This window comes from Rhinichthys klamathensis, unplaced genomic scaffold (assembly GCF_029890125.1).
Source record: "Rhinichthys klamathensis goyatoka isolate OS25496 unplaced genomic scaffold, OSU_Roscu_1.1 h1tg000102l_1, whole genome shotgun sequence".
Taxonomy (NCBI): Eukaryota; Metazoa; Chordata; class Actinopteri; order Cypriniformes; family Leuciscidae; genus Rhinichthys; species Rhinichthys klamathensis.
In genome coordinates, this window is record NW_026606641.1 from 1262988 (window position 1) to 1273110 (window position 10123).

Consider the following 10123-nt stretch of genomic DNA (forward strand, 5'->3'; position numbering starts at 1 on the left):
AAGTGGTGGGGACAATATCGACCCTGGCAAAAAGTGGTGGGGACATGTCCCACCCGTCCCCCCCGTAAATGACGCCTATGATTATACGTCATGTTTATCCACTAGACTAGAGACATCAGAGCCAGCAGCAAACGTCAGAAGCACTAACCGAAGAAAAGCTGTTCCAGTCGGGGTTGAGCGTTGAACGCCTGAGAGGTGATCACCTGGATCTCACAACTCCGAAAACGTCAGATACTTTTTTCAAATAGGCGCTATCTTTATAAATAAACCACAGATTTGAGCTTTAAACAACTACATTCTTGCCTGAAAAACTCTTAAAATTACATTTCATGACACAATAACAGTAGTATTTTGATATTACGTGGGTTTTCTCCTCTGCTATTGACGCTTGCTGGTTGGTGCGAGATGCATTCTGGGATACTTGGCTGTCTCAAGTCCGCACAAGTCATCCTCGGTAAACGGGGCGGATCAAGAACACATCCGGGGATTTGAACTGGACTTGACTAGATGTGAACTTTGAATTGGAACAGTACTTGGGCAGCGACTGATGACGTTTCACAAGTCCACAAGAACACAAGTACAGACAAGAACGCATATTGAGAAACGGCCCTTAGTATTTCAGCTCGTCTTATGTTCCCCTGCATGTTGGGCAATGAAGTCAATTTTTTTTTTCCATGACTAAGCCTTTCAAGTGAAGAAATGCAATAGTCTCAATGGCAGTGTAACGATGCGGCTGAAGCAGATGCAGGAAGCGGGATCCACGTGCAGCAGTGATTTTAATAAATGAACTAGAAACTAAACAAATACAGGCACGGTAACAAGACTCAGGAACAGGACAGCCAACATACCACGTCAAGAACCCATAAAGACTAAACAAGACACAGGGCTTAAATAGACAGGAAAACAAGCTAAACAAGATAACAAGGGGGCGTGGCTAATCAGGGACACCTGGGAAGACTAATAGACATAACGGGGAACAGCTAAACATGGGACAAGACAGGAGAACACCGACAGGAATCACAACAGGGAGAGTCTTTTTCTTCCTTGCTGCAGAGCAGAGGGCGAAAGTATGGAAGTAAAATAATGACAAATGTTTTTGAAACAAAAAAGCTTGTTGAATTGCACAGCTTGAATTCCCGGATGTCAAATGTTGAATTTTCTGTCGAATTTGAACCAATGAATTTGTGGAAGCGAATTTGTTAAGCGAAATAAAATGGACCGAAAATTCCCTGTCGAATATTATAGGTTGAATTTTTAAACAGAATGAATATTTTGGAAGTGAAATCTGAAAGGTGAATATGGATTATTGAATTTTTAATAATGGAAATGTGTGTGAAATGTTTTTAATTGAAATATTCACAGCTTAAATATACAACCATGTTGAATTTCAGCCCATAAAAATGCAAGCCCTAGAAATATGATGCATTAAAATGCAAGCACGGTTAATGCAATGCATATTTTTTTCAAGTAGTGCAATTCAACAAGCTTTTTTGTTTCAAAAACTTTTGTCATTATTTTACTTCCATTCGAAAGGCCTTGTATACAACGCCTAGTGCCCAATGCCATTCACCTGCTCGAAAAACGAAGCCCCATTTTACAGCGGCAAATTGAAATTCATGTCACAGAGTGCCACTCGCTTACACAGTGACAGCATAATGTCAGCCTCAGACATCATGCCCATATGGACCATTGGCTGAATGTCTGGTGCATAAGGCAAACAAAACGGGAAACACTTTGGGAGTTTCGAAATTGTCATCTGATTGGTTGAATTCTACAGGATTTATTTTCAAGAAACATGTAAACTTGAATTCTTTTATAGTTGAGGTATTTTTAGTTTGCATGCTACACCTTTGGTGGATGTGAAATTGTACAGTAAATGTCTCTGAGTTTTGTTACTGTGCTGTGCCCATCATCCATTATTTCACCACTTAATCAAGCCACTCTTTTTCTTAAAACATGATGATGTTTTATTTCCAATGTCTGCATTTGTGTTGCCTCTCGTATTGAGCTGTTTTGTCCACGGCCATTTAAGTATTCCAACAGCGACTGATTTGGCTCACATCATTCTCTTTCTATGAAACCTATAAACCGCTTTCACTGGTTCTAACTCTATAGCAGTTGACCAGAACACTGCAATTATCACACATTTACTAGATTACAATCAAATGGTTTTCCCTACACATTCTGCATCTGTCCTCTGTGCGACATTTAGCAGTTCCCCTCTGAAGCAACATCGAGAGACATCGATTAAGTGGGAACATCTCCGGTTACTGACATAACCTCAGTTCCCTGAGTTGAGGGAATGAGACGTTGCGATCATGCCGTGTTACTTATGCTCATGGTTTTTCGTGAGTTGCTTTTTTAGTTGACAGATCCTGAGGAAATGTCGTTCAGCACAGCATAGGGAGTGATCCCACCCTTAATTCAAGCACTTGAAGGCCATTTGCCATTGCAGTGCTAGGGCGTTATTCCAATCAGACTTTTCGCAATAGCACCACCTCTCACGCAATGTCTCGTTCCTTCATCTCAGGAAACCAAGGTTATATAAAATATAAAAGATTAGCAGAGTTCACACCACAACTATAACAATATCGGCACAGGCAAACAATATTGTTGGAATCACTTTCGGAATGTTTTTTTCCAGCTGATGAATGATAAAAACATTGACAGCCAATCAGAATCCATCCTGCTTTAAAGAACCCGAGCATTTAAAGTGGCAGACGACAAAACTGCAGCACGTGCATAGAATAAACAACGATATTGTTCACTGGTGTGGATGATGATATACAGTAGGCTAGTTATCTTTATAGTTATCGTTCTTGGTGTGAACGGGCCTTTAGACCCTATATGGTGCCTCAAATGTTCCTGTCCAATGCATGCTGTCAATGACAGAAAATTAAACAGTTTGACACTTTTTGACACTTCCATTTGCTGCTTTATCAGATCTGTTGACAGGAAATTCACAATTAACTCACAATCAATGTGTGTGTGTGTGAATTGGTCTCAAACTGTAATAAAGATGTTAGAATAACAAGACGGGAACCTAATTTGTCTACGAGAATGGATGTTGAAATGAAAGTTGAATCACTGAAATCTGACTAGATGTTGATTGTGACAAAGACAAACTACCTAGTTTAAAAATATCTGTAGTTTTAAGTGTAGTTGTCTGTTTCTGTCCACAGGCCTATAATGACTTGCTGAAGACTTCTGAAGCAAAGCTGCGGGCATTTGGGATCCCTGTGGAAGAACTCGGCTTTAAGCCACTCGAAAGCAGTGTTGCTGGACAGAGTCTTGGTCGGGGCCCTGCTGCCCTCGTTTCTGCTCCAAATTAGCAAGAAAGGAAAAAACATTTTATCTTGATAAAATAAAATGATCAAATGTTATTCAGATCAAATGTTTTGTAGGATTTTTTTTTGGTAACAGTTTATATTACTGTATCCTTGGTATTTATGTTACATGTAGTAATAGCATAATTAAACCAAACACTTATCCTAGCCCTAACTCTAATAGTGATTACATGTAGTTAATTAATATTACTCTGTACTTATATGTATAATTACACTGCAACTGTCACAGTCACTGATGGACGAGGACACAAAGATAACAGTTAAACAGGCTTTATTTATACACTGATGCTTAACCCGGATACCGGGAGGCTTCAAGATCAGCACTGTTGAAATCAAGGGAACCAGAGTCTTTGAACAAATGCAGAAACAGAAACAATCTCTTGATACTTGAACAGGAAGAAGATTCAGAGATACTTCTAACATAAACGTTGACTCGCAGAACTCAGAACTTGGTTGCAGACACGTAGATACTCAGGACTTGCATATAGATTCGTAGGTTCTCAGAACTTGGGTATAGATACAAAGATATTCAGAACTTGGACACTGCTACGTAGATAGTAGATACAGAGGTCCGTTGATACTCAGAACACAGAGAGGATGACTGGAGCAACATGACTTTGCGTAAACATACACGCCACTTTCAAGTCAAGTGGCGTGTTATCTATCTACGCAGTTTGAGCTATCCGCGTGTATGTGCACGCCGAAACGAACCGTCATCTTTTGCGTGTATGTCTACACCGTTTAATGTCCGAGTGATTCCGCGTGTATGTACACGCCGTTAAATGTCCGAGCGAAACGAAGCAAAATGTAGATCTACATCTGGGGAGCGACATTTTTTTCCTAGGATGGTAGGGGAACACTCATAAATGGTATTAACCCCAGTGACGGGTAGGTTTAGGGACTGCCCAGATAGCATGTAATCATTGAAACAATGTTGACTCAGTGTTGATGCGTCAACGCTAATTGCATTGAATTAACGTTACAAAGTAATGTTGCTTTAGTATCACTCTTGCACCCTCAGTTAATGTTGAAATAATGTTGGGAATTCAACCAAAAATCAATGGTAATAGTATTGATTCAACATTACAAAGTGATATTTTATCAACATCACTTTTGCACCCTCAGTTAATGTTGAAATAATGTTGGGAATTCAACCAAAAATCAACGGTAATAGTATTGATTCAACATTACAAAGTGATATTTTATCAACATCACTTTTGCACCCTCAGTTAATGTTGAAATAATGTTGGGAATTCAACCAAAAATCAATGGTAATAGTATTGATTCAACATTACAAAGTGATATTTTATCAACATCACTTTTGCACCCTCAGTTAATGTTGAAACTATGTTGAACAAAAAATCAATGGTAATGCTATTGAATCAACGTTACACTATGATTGATTATACATCACTGCTGTTGAATCAATATTGAAATTAACAAAAATACTCAATGGTAATATTGTTGAATCAACGTTACACTATGATGTTGAATCTACATCACTGCTGTTGAATCAGCTCTGAAATTAACAAAAATAACCAATGGTAATATTGCTGAATCAACGTTGCACTATGATTGATTCTATATCACTGATGCTGAATCAATATTGAAATTAACAAAAATAACCAATGGTAATATTGTTGAATCAACGTTACACTATGATGTTGAATCTAAATCACTGCTGTTGAATTAACACTGAAATTAACAAAAAAATAATCTTTGGTAATATGGTTTGATCAATGTTACAATGTGATGTTGATTCCAAATACATTTTGTTGAAAGACTGAAAAGGAATGTCAAACAATGTTGCCATCTGATGTACCAATTAATGTTGAAACAACATTAATATTTCAATCACACTTCAATGGTGCGTCAACAAATTCCTGACCATTTCAAAATTTGTCGAAAACCTTTTCAAATATAAATGACACCTTTCCAGCAGTTGAGTCAATTTATTTTATTCAATCAATGACAACAAATATATTAAAATATCATTTTTTTTTTTAAGAAAGGGGGAGAAATAGGACAAAAGCATTTCAACCTTTAAAAATAAAATTGGCTTCAGAAGTCTGATGTCATCATAACTACAGGTCCAGCGGTTCAGGTTTTTAAAAATCTGTCTTGCATCATCAGATTCTGCCTCTTTTCCTTTGGGTTCTCTGAAATCTGAAAAAGAAAGCATGATGTTACTCAAGAACGAATCAATTCAGTTGTAATACATACAGTCACATTCTATAATGTTAATATACTAAACACAATATGATTCACTTTTTTTTTTAAAGTCACTGAAAACAAAATATTCTAACTACGATTATAGTATCATAAAATTCTGTTTATTTATTTCTATGCTTTAATATCAAAAGAAAACACTAGCAGGGGTGTCGGATTTTATCTCCAGCCCTAATTAAACACACCTGAGGCAGTTAATCAAGGTCATCAGATCAATGAAAACTTCCAGGTGCTGGAGCTAAACTCTTCATGAAGAGGAACAAACACCTCTGAGCTATAGCCATTAACTACATCTCAGTTCATTTTCTGTGAAACTACAGCATTCAAATAACACGTTTATCTTGTAGAATAAAAAATATCTTAGTTTTTTTCAATGAAAATTTCTTTAAAGAGATAGTTCAGCCCGAAATGAAAATTCTGTAATCATTTACTCACCCTCAAGTTGTTCCAAACCTGTATGAGTTTATTTCTTCTTTTGAACACAAAATAAAATATTTTAAATTATGTCGGTAACCAGAAAGTTGACGGTGGCCATTGATTTCCATAGTAGGAAATAATTACCATGGAAGTCAATGGCTAACATCAACTGTCTGGTTACCGACATTATTCACTCTTCTTTTGTGTGCAGCAGAAGAAAGACATTCATACAGGTTTGGAACAACTTGAGGGTAAATAAATGATGACATAATTTTAATTTCAGGCTGAACTATCTCTTTAAAGCTGCATATTCACCTTATGTAGACCCCGATCTCTTTAAATATCACAAAATAGCCATGTCAGTCAGTTTCTTAATAAACACTAGATGTTTTTTTGTTATTGTGTTTCAGTGGAAACAAGCTAAACTGAATGGAAATCAGTTATTTCTCAAATTTAATACAGATTCAGGAATATGAATGATTACCTGATTAAGCAGTGATAAGATACAGGATATCATCAAGTCCCAGGTCAGGTGATTATGCTGTCGACAACAACTCAATGTATGATCAATGTCAGCATTATCAGGAGGGTGCTTTTTTAATTGTCCATCTTCATCTGCCTTCACTCCTACTAAAGGAGCAATGTGTTCTGCATGCAAGCACTGACCGAGACAAGACATGGGCTATGTTAACATTCTTGCTCATGTTCATGTCTCTTGCACCTTAACCTGTTAAGCTTCAAGCCCATTTTTGAAAAATCCCCAGATATGGCATTCCCAAACTGAAACAGATACAGTTCATGAACCCTTTGTACTAAAAGCACAAGTAAGATCTCATTTGAAAGCTGACACCTGGAAGTTTATTGTAAATGTAGAATTAATTATTGTCAGAATGAAAAAAAATAGTTATAAATAGCTTCAAAGTTTTGTAAAGTTATTATACATTTATTTTTATGAAACATCTTCATGAAAATAAAATTGAAGTTGGCATTGTAGCAATCTAGAAATGCACTGCAGCTAAAGCCACATGTCTAACCATGTTATATTTAAAATCTGAAGATGATAAGTCTAAAACTCTGTATTTAGTTCAATGTTTTTCAAGATCATGTCATATGACTTTATTTTGATTAGACTGGTGTTTATTGTCATCTTATAAGCATCTATTCAGTCTATTGCCTCTATTGTTTTGTGATGCAAAAACGAGTCCCATTCAGTCTCAGGCTCCCCTGCACATATTCACACCTCTCCAGCCTGTTTATTGCTCTAAATATGCTTTTCTTTTGTCTGCATTATAATCACTAACGACTAGCAATTCACACTGTTTCAATCCCTCATTTATTTTATAAAAGTTCTCACTTCACAGTGAAACTGTATCAAATGCCCTTTTTGAAAAACGAAACATTTCAGTAAGCATTCTTATTTAGAAAAAAAAATCATAAAAATTACATCGAAGTTAGTTAGCAGGTGCTCAGTACTAGCTAGCATGTTAGCTTAGCACACCATCAATACACGACAATTTATGAGAATAAAACTATGTTTGTGCTCCAACTTACTTTATAGCGCAAGTCGAGTGTTTTAAATAACTTTCTGTAATCTGATTTGGCTTCAGATAAAAAAATCAGATCGAAAATATATTATTTTATTGTATTCTGCACAATTTGAAAGTCTATCTCGATTAGCATTACATTATACATATAATCTATTATTATGAAAATACCTGACATGACTCGAAGAACACAGGTAAATCAAATATCATTGCAATCATGTTTATTGTCTTCAAAACATCTTTATCTGCACTTTACAGCGATCTCGGATAGCTTTGTTTATGTGTCAGGACTTCCTGAATGTCACATGATTATGGCTCTTCTTCATGTGATCCATATATGGACTTTACTGTGCAACAGCGCCCCAGACTCTCAGTATGAATGGATAACACAGTAAATCAGAGTATACAGCGCTCAAAATGATTACATCGACGCATTTGGGTATAAATTCAATAAATATTATTCCTGTCTATAGAAGTCTGATGTAAACCTATGAGAATCTATCAATATTTCTCCAAATCTGCACATGTTTGAGCTAAAAGCCCTGAGGGACGTTGTTTTGTGAATCGCTGTCATGACGATCGCACGGGAGTTTTTTTCTGAATGAGAGCAGCTGACGCTCATAATTCATATTAAAGGTAACGACTCATTTTTTTATTTCATAACTCCTGACACAAATTAAGACATAACTGTCACTATAAGTTTCACAGAATACAATAGTGGTCAAATACTGAAACTTGAGTCTTATATCGTTTTAATGATGTATAGTTTGTCAAGTTAATCACATTAAATATGATAGTAACTTTGAACTATTTTAAAAAAAAACGCTTCAGAGCGCCCACGCACTGGTGACGGTTAACAGGAAATCTGTTAAATGACATAACTTTATTCAGGAAATTCCTAATAAACTTTACTATAGCAAGATGCATTTTTTAAGAATGTAGAAAAATAGATGCTTTATTCAAACACTTTAATAACTTTGTAATCTAATTACAGTGAGTAACAACACAAACGCAAATAAGCATGCAAAACAAAGGAACAGAGAAATAAGGTAGATGCACCATTGTTTGAAACTGTGCTAGAGAAGTCATGTATGTCAGGTGATTCAACAAACAAGACTTCTGTATAGGATGCACCTGTTTTCTCTCTAATGAGGAAGCATTAGACTATTGAAAAGTGCACATGCAAAGACAAAATGGGCGTTTACCAATCAGTGGCCAATTTCAAACTACAATACAGGTAAATGTTTTTCAACCATTTTTCAACAGACTTGCTAAAATCATGAAGGCCCACCCCTAAACCAAGCCCACAGTGGATTACAGCAAATCGGGTAAAGCGGTTGAAAATGCCCATTGTGGTTTGAAAACGCCCCACTGATCGAGAAACACCCACTAGTGTTCTGCAGAGATACGCCTGAATGATCTTGTGCTCATCAACTACAAATCACTGTTAGTTCAATGTCACTGTCTCCACTTATGTGTGTTGTTGGCTTTCATCAAAATGTCAATGCTGATCCAGCACACTTTAAACATTGAAATGTCAATCTCAACCAAAATGATGGTTTAGATCAAAACTCAACATTGTATCAATGTCACCATGCTATATGGGTGGGTTGGGGTAGGTCATATATTTATATATACAGTAATATAACGTTAAGTCAACTGCGTTGATAAACACGCTGAAAAGCGATTATGCGTGTTGATAGCACGCCAAAAATGGAAATACGAATTGGCGTGTCATACATACGCCATTTCATGAGATCAGTCTGACTGGAGAATCCTTGAGAGCCACCACACACTGAAGCTGCTGAGATACACACACAAGAGTGATTAGTGATGAACTTGATAATACTTGCTGCGAGATCAGAGATATCCTGGGGGCTGTTCCATAAACCAAGATTAGAGTATAAGCCAGGCTTATTTCGGTTAGTCAGGCTTATTTTTGGTAGATTCGGTTTCATAAATCAAACTTAAAAAAGTTCAAACTCAGTTACCCTGGCAACTTATGCTGGGAAACTAGCCTGGTCCAGGGCAGGCTAACTGTCAGGCTAAGCCTCAATTGTTACACAGATCCTCAACACTGACCGACAAGAACACAATGCTATTACCACTGACAGTCTCTAATACCATTATTGGACTTTATAAATACACAGTATACAGAAAATCAACTTAAATAAGGCTACAATATAGACACATATATAAGGCGTTTTAAAGTTGTCCGTTTAGGACATGTCATTTTTGTAATAAAGACATTTTAATTAAGGAATGCCTCGGTTATCAGAGAATTCTTTTTTCTACACTGTCTCATATATATATATATATATATATATATTATGTACTTTATTATGTCTTTCAATTCAAACGCATTTAACACAATTATACAAATGGACAGTTCCTTTAAAGACATTATTTTCCCCCAATAAATATTCCTTATTTTTCCTTCTACTTTTTTTTCTTTTGTGATAATACCAACACATACATATAAATAAAACAATAAATAAATATTAATAAAAATATAACATTCACATATATCAAACTCTTATAATGAATGACACATAATTCCTAATAGTTATTCAAGTAATATTATTT